An 11038-nucleotide genomic window follows, 5' to 3' on the forward strand; every position below is an offset into this window, starting at 1 on the left:
TCCCGGGAAAAACTCACAGGCGTAGTCAGAAGATAATATGGTGCTCTTATATGCTTTATTTTGCCGGCCCCCCCCCCAAAGTGCAAGTAGTGATAATTTTTTTACAGTGCGAAAATTAGTACCAACCAAAGAAACAATGCAAAAAAAAAAAAACATCAAGAAAAAGTTAAGCTGAATAGAGTTCTACAGTAACTCAGTAAGCATGAGAGGAGGTTGTTACCTCCTCTGTAACCAAACCAGCACTCCCTTCCCTGGCCACAGCAGCCCCTTATAAACCCATAGCCCCTCCTTCCAGGCTCCAGAATTAATAGGAAAACACATTTTTTCCTCTAACAATGCCTCTAAAGGCTCCACAACACAAATCTAAAAAAAAATTAACTGTGTTTTATAAATGCAGTTCCTTTCATCCACAATGCAGGACTGGAAAATTTCAGAGAAAATAAACGAAGACCAGAAATACACATATATCAGCTTGGTCACATGACCCCGAAACCCCGCGAGAACATGGCATATAATAGCGGCAAATGCTATGCCCCGTTTTGCCGCCTCATGCTCCGCAACCGGAACGACTGATATGCCGCCGGTGAGTAACATGTGTAAATGTATGTTTGAAGAGACATAGAACTACCAAGTGTGCACCCTGGTCGCTCTACTTCAACAAGAATGGGAACATGACTGACTGATTGGAAAGTTCGTTAACTAGGGAAAACGGGATGGATCAGAAGTTTTATGTGTGTGCGTGTATGTATGCCGGTACATGTGTGTGCGCTCCCCGCCGTCAGTGACGGAGCCGCTCCGTCACATCATCCCCCTCCTCCCGAGGGTTGGCGATGTACGGCAACCTGGAGAGGTAATCTGCCACCACGTTGGTCTCTTGCCGATCTGTGGTGGACTCTAAACCTGAATGGCTGAAGAGAAGGTACCATCGGGTGAGGCGGCTATTGTCCTCCATGGAGTTAATCCAGGTAAGAGCTCTGTGGTCAGTGTCCAGATCAAACTCCCGTCCAAGCAGGTAATATCGTAGGCTCTCCAGTGCCCATTTGATGGCCAGGCCTTCTTTTTCCACTGTAGAATACCTGGTCTCACGTGGCTGCAACTTGCGGCTCAGGTAAAGGATGGGTTGTTCCTCTCCAGGATCCCCTTGGGCCAGGACTGCTCCAAGGCCGACAGCCGATGCATCCACCTGTACCAGGAATCTCCTGTTGAAGTCTGGACTTTTGAGGACCGGTGAATGACACAGGCATGCTTTAAGAGAGCAGAAGGCCTTTTCACAGTCATCTGACCAGATAACCGGGTTTTCTGGTCTTTGCTGGTCAGCGCGGTGAGTGGCTGCGATAGTTGCAAACTGGGGCACAAACCTCCTGTACCAACCAGCCAACCCCAGGAAGGACCGTACCTCCTTCTTGAGGGCAGTTTAGGATAGCCTCCAACTTATCCACTTGTGGCCGCACCTCCCCTCGCCCAAGCTGATAGCCCAGGTAGCGTGTCTCCTGCCGTGCCCACTCACACTTGGAGGGGTTGAGAGTTAGTCCAGCTTTCTGAATCTTCTCCAAGATCAGAGACAAGTGATGAATGTGTTCCTCCCAGGTGTGGCTGAAGATCACCACATCATCCAGGTAGGCTGCGCAGCAGTGGTCGCAACCCTGAAGGACCCTGTCCATTAGCCTCTGGAAGGTGGCTGGAGCACCATGTAGGCAAATGGCATTACAGTAAACTGGAAGAGTCCCGCTGGTGTTCTGAAGGCTGTGTAGGGCCGGCATGTCTTCTCCAGTGGGACCTGCCAGTACCCCTTACACAGATCAAGGGTGGTGATGTATTTGGCAGCACCGATCTTCTCAAGCAGGTCATCGATTCGGGGCATGGGGTAGGCATCAAACTCTGAGATGGAGTTGAGTTTCGGAAGTCTATACATATCCGGAGTGAGCCATCCTTCTTAAACACAATGACCACTGGGCTACACCATTCAGAGGTAGAAGGTTCAATCACCCCAAGTCTCAACATCTCCTCCACCTCCTGATGAAGTTTTCCACCAGCTGCTGTGGGACACGGTAGGGACGCTGGCGGATGGGTCGGCCATCTTTTAAGCGGATAATGTGCTCAATCAGTGTCGTTTTTGGCCTCGCCGCAAAAAGCTGAGAGGTCTCCTGAAAGACATGGAGGAGCTGTGTAGCTTGCTCTGGTGTAAGATGGGCCAACATAGGGGGAGAAGTTCTGGTCAGAGCCTCCAGTTCTGTTTCCACTTCCTCCTCAGGGTCCACCTTCCTCACCATGGGGTCCTCCTTCCATTCTTTCAGCAGATTGATGTGGTAGATCTGCTTTGGTTTCTTCTGGATGCAGAACTTCATAAGTCACTGGCCCCATTTTGCGGTTGATGGTATGGCCCTTGCCATTTTGCCAAGAGTTTGTTGCTGGAGGAGGGAAGGAGTAACAGCACTTTTTGGCCAGGCTGGAATTCGCGATGCCTTGCCTGTTGATCATACCAGGTCTTTTGGCCCTTCTGTGCTTCTCGCAGATTGACCTCTGCCTCTTCCAGATATTCTGCTAGCCGTTCTCTCATTTCCAGAACAAAAGGTACAATACCTTTCTCGGTGGTTGTGGGGGAAGGAGTCTCCCAGCACTTCTGCAGTAAATTCAATGGGCCCTGTACATCCCAGCCATAAAGCAGTTCAAATGGAGAGAAGCCTGTTGAGGCTTGGGGAACCTCTCGGTATGCAAACAACAGAAAAGGCAGCCAGCGGTCCCAGTCCTTGCCTGTGTCATTCACAAACTTCTGCAGCATCCTCTTCAGGGTTTGATTGAATCTTTCAACAAGGCCGTCGGTCTGTGGATGGTATGGTGTGGCCTTGATTGCTGCAATTCCAAGTTCTTTGTAGAGAAGCTGCAACAGTCTGGAGGTGAAGTTAGTTCCCTGGTCTGTCAAAATCTCATCTGGTATCCCCACTCTAGAGAACAGTTGCACCAAAGCTCGCATAACAGTGGGAGCAGTGATGGTGCGCAGGGAAAAGCCTCTGGAAACCGGGTGGCATAATCACATACCACCAAGATGTACTGGTGACCACCACTGCTCTTCACCAGCGGGCCGACAATGTCCATAGCAATCCGGCGAAAAGGAATGGAGATTACTGGGAGTGGTTGCAGGAGGGCTCGATCTGACTTGCGGGGAATGGCGGTTTTCTGACAAGTGGGACATGTAGTGCAATATTTCTGAATGTCTGTGTACATGGAGGGCCAATAAAAGCGTGCACTTGTGCGTAGATGTGTCTTGTTACGACCCAGGTGCCCAGCCCATGGGAGTGTATGTGCTAAATGCATAACAAGTGGTCGACAGCTTATAGGGATTACCAGACGTTTGTGGCCTTCCTCAAGTATGTACAACACATCTTTCTCTATAATAAACTTGGCTTTCCCTACACATTTTCCATCTGTCTCTGCTACCACCTTAGCAAACAATGGTTTCAGAGTTTCATCCTCCCTCTGTAGCACAGGCATATTTTCAGGTACTTCCCACAGCAAACCCTCTCTCTTAGGTTCTGATGACCTTAGCTGCTTTTTCAAAACGGCGGTTGGCGGCAGGATTTTCTTGGCCCCTGGTCCCCCCCTCACACAGACTGCTGTCCAAGTCTGGGAGTGGTTGGACACCAGCTCTCGCTTAGGGCTCGAGTGATCACAGGACAAGAAGCATTTGTATTAACTTCCCCCTCCTTCTCTGAGTCTGTTTCTACTTGTATTTCTTTTCTGTTTTCTTCCTCGGGACAGTAAATGCACAAGTACAGGTAAATCCCACCCCAGGATGGGCATCAACCGGCAAGTTCTCTACCACCCCCAACAGTCAACAGATAAGGCTGTTCATCAATGGTCACAGTTAGGTCTGCTTTGGGATAGGGATGCTTATCCCCATGGACACACAAAATGTCTTCCTGTCTGCTGTAGTCCACACTGCCCACTGGCACCAGACTGCGTTTTACCAGTGACATGAAACTGCCAGTGTCCAACAGAGCAGTAATTTGGTGGGCCATTTACAGTCACAGTTTTATAACGCTGCACCCCCATTTCTTGGCCTCCTGCAGGCCCCACCTCCAGCCGGGGGTGCATAGCAAGCCCCCTGTGACCTTAGCTGTGCGTATGGGACATACAGACGCTTTTATGGCCTGGCTGCTGACAATAGAAACAAACAAGGTCCTTACCAGGTGGTCGTTGGCCTGAGGCAGTGTTGGAATACCTGGAAAGGCCCTGGTTGCTCTCCTTTCTCATTGGTCTAGCTTGTGGGTATCTGGAGTGATGAACGATGGTGTGCGCCAGTGGATCTGGTAGCTGGTCCTCCTCTACGAGCGTTGAGGTATTGCAGAGCCAGCTTGGCAGCCGCAAGTCCCTCAGCTGGCTCATGCTCCTTCACCCAGGTCCTCACCTCACTGGGAAGCACTCGCAGTAGCTGCTCCAGGATGAACACCCTCACCGATCTCCTCCTTGGTGTGCTGCTCTGGTCGAATCCCAGCGTCGGTAGAGCCCCTTAAGGCGGTGGTAGGTCTCAGTGGGCGTCTCACCAGGTGGGACAGTAGATGCCCTGAACTGCTGCCGGTATGTCTCAGGGGAGATGTCGAACTTGGCCAGCAGTGCTGCTTTGAGATCTGTAAAGCAGTGGGCTCTCTCCTCATCCATTGCAGTGTAGGCTTCCAGTGCCTTCCCTGACAACAAGGGAACAAGTCTGCATGCCCACTCACTCTCCGGCCACTTCCATGTCTTTGCAATACGTTCAAAGCGCATTAAATAGTTCTCAATGTCCTCACCCATTTGATATGGAGGGATTTTTGGCTCTGCCATCATGGGCCTCAGGGGTCCAGGATTGGGCCTCTGTCCTAGTCCTGACTGTGTGTCTGTGTCAGAGTCTATTGAATTAAATGATGATGACTGTGGCACATTGATTTGGCGGCGAGGTGCTGGGGTCGGCAGGTCCAGTCTGGGACTACTTGCAGTCATTGTACTGGGAGTTGTAGCTGCAGCAGCTTGAGTTACCTGTGGTAGCTGGGCTGCTGGCTGGAGAGACATCCTCAGACTGCGAAGCTCCTCCAGGAGGCCCTCCTCCCTCCTCTGTTGCCCCGTCAAAAAAGTCTCTCATCAGGGTCAGTAGCTCTCCCCCTGCTGCACCTGAAGATGAGGGCCAGGCCTAGGATCCTCTTCCTCCTCCGTTGATGAAAGTAAACTTTCCCACGCTGGATCGGCCCCCTCTGCCGCTGCTCCTGCCTGCTTCAGCTGTGCCCGCTGCTGGAACGCAGCCCCGTCCGCCTAGGGAGGCAGGTTATCTTCTTGCGACTAGCCATCCCACTTCTGACACCATCTGTCACGGGGTTCTTTCTTAAACCTCCCCAAAATCCAAAAATGGTGGAGGTAAGGGAAAGAAAAAAAAGAAAAATCCCGGGAAAAACTCACAGGCGTAGTCAGAAGATAATATGGTGCTCTTATATGCTTTATTTTGCCGCCCCCCCCCCCAAAGTGCAAGTAGTGATAATTTTTTTACAGTGCGAAAATTAGTACCAACCAAAGAAACAATGCAAAAAAAAAAAAACATCAAGAAAAAGTTAAGCTGAATAGAGTTCTACAGTAACTCAGTAAGCATGAGAGGAGGTTGTTACCTCCTCTGTAACCAAACCAGCACTCCCTTCCCTGGGCCACAGCAGCCCCTTATAAACCCATAGCCCCTCCTTCCAGGCTCCAGAATTAATAGGAAAACACATTTTTTCCTCTAACAATGCCTCTAAAGGCTCCACAACACAAATCTAAATTAAACAAAAATTAACTGTGTTTTTATAAATGCAGTTCCTTTCATCCACAATGCAGGACTGGAAAATTTCAGAGAAAATAAACGAAGACCAGAAATACATATATCAGCTTGGTCACATGACCCCGAAACCCCGCGAGAACATGGCATATAATAGCGGCAAATGCTATGCCCCCGTTTTTGCCGCCTCATGCTCCGCAACCGGAACGACTGATATGCCGCCGGTGAGTAACATGTGTAAATGTATGTTTGAAGAGACATAGAACTACCAAGTGTGCACCCCTGGTCGCTCTACTTCAACAAGAATGGGAACATGACTGACTGATTGGAAAGTTCGTTAACTAGGGAAAACGGGATGGATCAGAAGTTTTATGTGTGTGCGTGTATGTATGCCGGTACATGTGTGTGCGCTCCCCGCCGTCAGTGACGGAGCCGCTCCGTCACACCGCTTGTTGCCTTTTTATTTCTAGGTGTTGAGGGACAAGAATCCTCCCATTCCTTCTGTCCGCCACATCCCGTCATCCATCTCACCATGTCTAAAGAACCATTGTTTCATTTCACCTTTCAGCGCTGAGACTCTGTCACCACTTTCTTATTTTTCTCTCTCTCTCTCTTCACTCTTTGTTCAGTTGTTGACCACAAATGTAAAGTCAGCATGTGAACAGTGTTTGTGTTTCTTATCTTTACGGAGTGTTTTGGATCCACCACAACTCAACCCCATGTCTCCCCTGACTTCTCCCTTCTTCCTCTGCTTTTGTCTCTCTTCTCCACCTCCCCTGCTTTACAGAAGACTGTCAGAAAGGTGAGAGGTGCTGGTTCCCATTTCTCTGATTGTCTTCCTGCCCGACTTCCTGCATTTCCTTTCTCTTTACTTTCCCTCTACCTCCTGCTACTAATCCCCTTATACTCTTGTTATATGTGTGGTTCAAGATTAGACCTCCTTTTTTACTGTATGTCCACATTAAGCTGTGGTCACCTATACTTTTTTAAATGCAGCTAAAATCATTATACGTTTGTTCTGATTTACATTTTTTTGAACAACTATGAAACAATGATTTAATTGCAACCCATAAACACTACATGCTAAGCAGGAGTCATTCCCACTGCACTGATTAAATCCTTATTCTGTGTATTCATCTATATTGGCTTTTAAAATCGAACGATCACAGGCAACTAAAGCTCATCTTAACTTTACTATCACACAGTTGCTGACACTCACTGTGCTGGCCCATTGTTTTGGAAACTCTGTTAAACCCATACACATGAAAACACCAAGCCACCATTTTCAGATTTACACACTCTTGACACCATTTTGGAAAGAAATATGTTTACAAATTTAATTGCCTCAGTGTGGACATACCCTGTCTCCTCTCTCTCTCTCTCTCTCTCTCTTTTTTTAAAATACTTTTGTATCCTTTTTTTTTCTCTCCCTCAGCTTCTCCATCTGTCTTTCTCATCTTTTGTCCTCTCTCTGCTCCAGTGTCTGTCAGTCAGCCCTGTTCCTTGTTTAACTCTCCCGTTCCTCCCTGCTGTCCTCTCAGGTGTTTTCCAAACTTTTGGAGCCTGTCACGAGCCGCCTGACGTGGCCCGCCTCTCTCCTCCCTTCATTGCCTTCGGGAGCGACACTTGGACTTAGAGCTCTGACTCCTCTCAACAACAACTACAAGAAGACTAATTAGCCGCTTGCCACAGATTTACAGACTGTTAAACTTATTTCTCATATTGAAACTTCTGCTGGCTTCCTTTTTGTTAATTTTCAGTCCAATGGTGCTGGATTCTTACACTTTAACCCCTTGGTGTGGACACAGATATCCTCTGAACACTGATAGGCCAGAATCATCTCAGGATCTCCAGGACACAGAGCCTGCTCTAACGGTTTTTAATTATCTTATATTGTGATGAATGTGGAAAGGATGGTGACCCTCCTTTTTTTTTAAATGGTCTTTTCAGTTGAAGAGGTTTTGTTCAGTTGTGTCGTGGCTCATTTTGTTCGAGAAGATTGCTTGTCTGGTCAGCATGTTGGACTACATCCTGTTTTTGTTCCATTTATTTTACCTTAGACGTTTTTCTTCCCTAACCTTCTTTTTTTCAGTTTCTTTGTCCCCTCTATAGACTGTTTTTAAATGAGTTAACTTGATTTGTTCTCACACAAAATCCTCTTTTTGTGTCCTTTGCCCTCTCTCCTCTGCTGCAGGTTTTGAAGCCGCTAAGTGAACATTATATGGAAGACAACGTCAGACAGACGGTGGTTAACTCTATCAAAGCCAGCCTGACAGAACAGGGCTCGCAGCACACCAAGTTAAAGACTCACTGACGCTCTTCCTCCTCCTCTTTCTCCCTCGTCATGTTCATTACCCGCCCCCCACCCCTACCCCCGCCCACTCGCTCAATGTGTTCAGTCCTAGAACTGTGGAACTAGTTCAACACCAAAGCTGCCCCTCTTCCCCCCCCCCACAATCATCACATCACTGACCCGTCTTTTCATGAGCAGCGTGGACCTGTAGGCTCGCCGTCTGTCCTGTTCTTCATCGCCCCCCAGTGCCTCAGAGCAGAAACTCCATGTTCATGAGAGGACTGAGCAGAGAAGCCGGCAGCGTCGCCTCTTGCCAAAACAGGACCTGAAGGAAGGTCATCTTTCTCCTGTGTGCCACGCTGTGATAGATGTTTTAATGCGCACTGTAGGCTGACACAAACACATACACACTTACACACACAGGTTTGCTGGTACCGGACTGCACTTCAGGACTGAGCTGTAATTCAGGGAAAACTGACACCGCTGTGGGCAGCTGTTATCAACAGTGGATGCAAACTGAAACACTTTTCTGTGCATTTAATCGATTTGTCTTACAGGCTGGACAGTTCCGAGCTCAGCTTACTTTCTCTTCAGCCTGTTGAGTAACGTTTCCTACAAGCACAAGTGACTAATCGACTGAGAAAACTAATACTGAGGTGATGTTTTCTTTCTATCTTCTATCTTTTTTTTTTTTTTTTTTTTTTTTTTTTGGTTAATTCAGTAAAATCAGGAAACTTATTTTATTAATTCTACTGAAGTGAAAGTAAATTGACTGTTCTGGTCATGGACAGGCTGGACAGGCTAATTTAACTGTTAAATTTCCAGCCTGCTCTGTTCTTCTAAATTGATCTCTCCTTCTATAAATCTGACAAGAAGAGATGAGTGCAGGAAATCAAGTAAAACTTGTTTGTTTGTTTTTTCTGATATACTAGTAGTTCACTTGCCTGCCTCCATTCATTCAGTTTTTTCACACTAAATTTGGAAGGTGCGTTAACCAGGTAACATTTGTCATAATCAAACTGGGCTCAGGTTGCTTCTAGATAAACCCTCTGTACACATCTGTCTTTCCCTTTAATACTTTGTGATTGTGAGAAGAGAACTGTAGAAAGCCTCAGGCCGCTCAGATTATTATTATTATTATTATTTTTTGGTCTGTTGTTATTTTCGAACTGACGTGTTTTATCTGGCCTTTAGTGTCTTTGTGCCAGTGTTTGGCCCTCTGCATGGTGTTAAGAGCTACTGTAGCATCTAGCTAACTAAGAGCTTTTAGAGCACAGCTAAAGTCGTTTAGCCAGGGAGGGTTGACATTTTGAACCATTTTCTCTTCCACTGCCTTTCATTAAATCACACTAGCATCACATTTTTAGGACCTGCAGACTGTATGTTTGAGTCATGTTTTTAGGGTATTTTGGGGAGATGTAGATCTTTCATAGCTCAAACCCCAATTAAAGGAATACAAGACATTTATTCACTTTCTTGGCAAGAGTTAAATAAGAGGATTGATGCTACTCATGTCTGTATGATGAATATGAAGCTACAGCCAGTTAGCTTAGCTTAGCATAAAGGGTGGAAACAGGGAAACAGCTAGCTTGGCTCTGTAAAAATGTAAAAAGAAATCAAATACAAATATGCCTACCAGCTAAGTAGCATTTTTTTTTATCTTGCTTGTTTAATTTAAACAAAATCATGCAGAGTCATAGGTTTTTTCTTACACTTTAATCAATCAAGATAAAAGGTGCTAATTAGGCTTTAAAGGTGCTGGTAGGCATACCTTACATTTGACAGAGCTAGGCTAGCTGTTTCTCTGTGTTTCCAGTCTTAATGCTAAGCTAGGCTAACTGGCTGCCCACTGCAGCGTTATATTTAAACTGACAGACATGCCAAGCGTATTTCCCAAAATGTTAAACTGTTCCTTTAACAGACAATCGATTATTTTATCCGCACATTTTTTTTCCTTTCTCTGAAAATAAATCAAAATCACTGGACTCTTATCCTTCTCTCCAGTGAAGCATAGGATTATGTAGTCCTCCATCAGAGCTGAGTCTCCCAAAAGCAGCTTGATAAAATGTGATTCCTCCACAACAGGAACCTGACTTGATGAAGAAACCTGCCCCTTTATTTTTTTTTAACTTTAGCTAACACATTAACAGCTGCATCACATCTGTCTGAGCTCTTTTGCATTGATTCCATCCACAGTATTTCTCACCTCAAGCACCAGTCTCGTACTGTACAGTCTCTCTTTTTCTGTGTTCACATATTACAGAATCGGGCATGTATGTTGGATTAAATATTTAAATAAACTTTGTATACATTTTATAGTGAATCAGTTGACAGTGGCTGTTTTCTTTCTTTTCTTGATCAACTTAACAGTCTGGTTTGTTAAAGAATGATAAGTTGCTGCTATAGGGTTTACATCAGTTTTCTCATTTTCATGAGGATGGATGTTAATAAAAACGTGTGAATATTTGGATTCTGATAGGAAGCTGTTTTGATTGTGACGAGTGGGTTGGAGACGATGTCTGTCTGCCTTTTAAAGATATCTCTGGTAATTTATTTTTGAATAAAATGTTTACCTTAAGAATAAATCATCAATATAATTCTTTTGGCTCCTTTTTGTTTGTTCCTTAGAGATCATTTCTTTTGTTGTTTGTGTTCTCCATTGCTTTTTTAAAACACATAAGGCAAAAGTCAAAACCCATTCTGTGTCTCTTAACCTGTAGGTGTGCTGCTCCCAAACTGTTTGTCTTGTGACCTGGTGGCCTGGGTAAGCTAAACCTTTTATTTTATCATGCACAGTGCTTTTATATTGTTTTGATTTAAGGGGTAAAGGGTAGGAGAACAAATACCTAGAGCTATTGTATTTTGTCATAACACCTATTGGACAAGAAGCTGGGCAACCTTATCACCGGGTGCAAGGAATGGTATTTGGATTGACTGTGATACTGCAAACTCATGTTTACCTGCACTTTATT

At 45.9% G+C, this 11038-nt stretch overlaps 1 long non-coding RNA gene across 2 annotated transcripts; it reads left to right on the forward strand.

The window, feature by feature from the left end:
* The first annotated feature begins 6251 nt into the window (after positions 1 to 6251).
* On the forward strand, positions 6252 to 10663 carry LOC108897397 (uncharacterized). Of its 2 annotated transcripts, XR_007810757.1 has the most exons (3): positions 6252 to 6575; positions 7315 to 7648; positions 7968 to 10663. It is a non-coding gene; the product is annotated as an uncharacterized LOC108897397 (long non-coding RNA). The 2 variants fall into 2 exon arrangements; XR_001963283.2 differs by having other exon boundaries at positions 6252 to 7648.
* Positions 10664 to 11038: the final 375 nt, after the last annotated feature.

The sequence above is a fragment of the Lates calcarifer genome, unplaced genomic scaffold, assembly GCF_001640805.2.
Source record: "Lates calcarifer isolate ASB-BC8 unplaced genomic scaffold, TLL_Latcal_v3 _unitig_4219_quiver_2474, whole genome shotgun sequence".
Taxonomy (NCBI): Eukaryota; Metazoa; Chordata; class Actinopteri; family Centropomidae; genus Lates; species Lates calcarifer.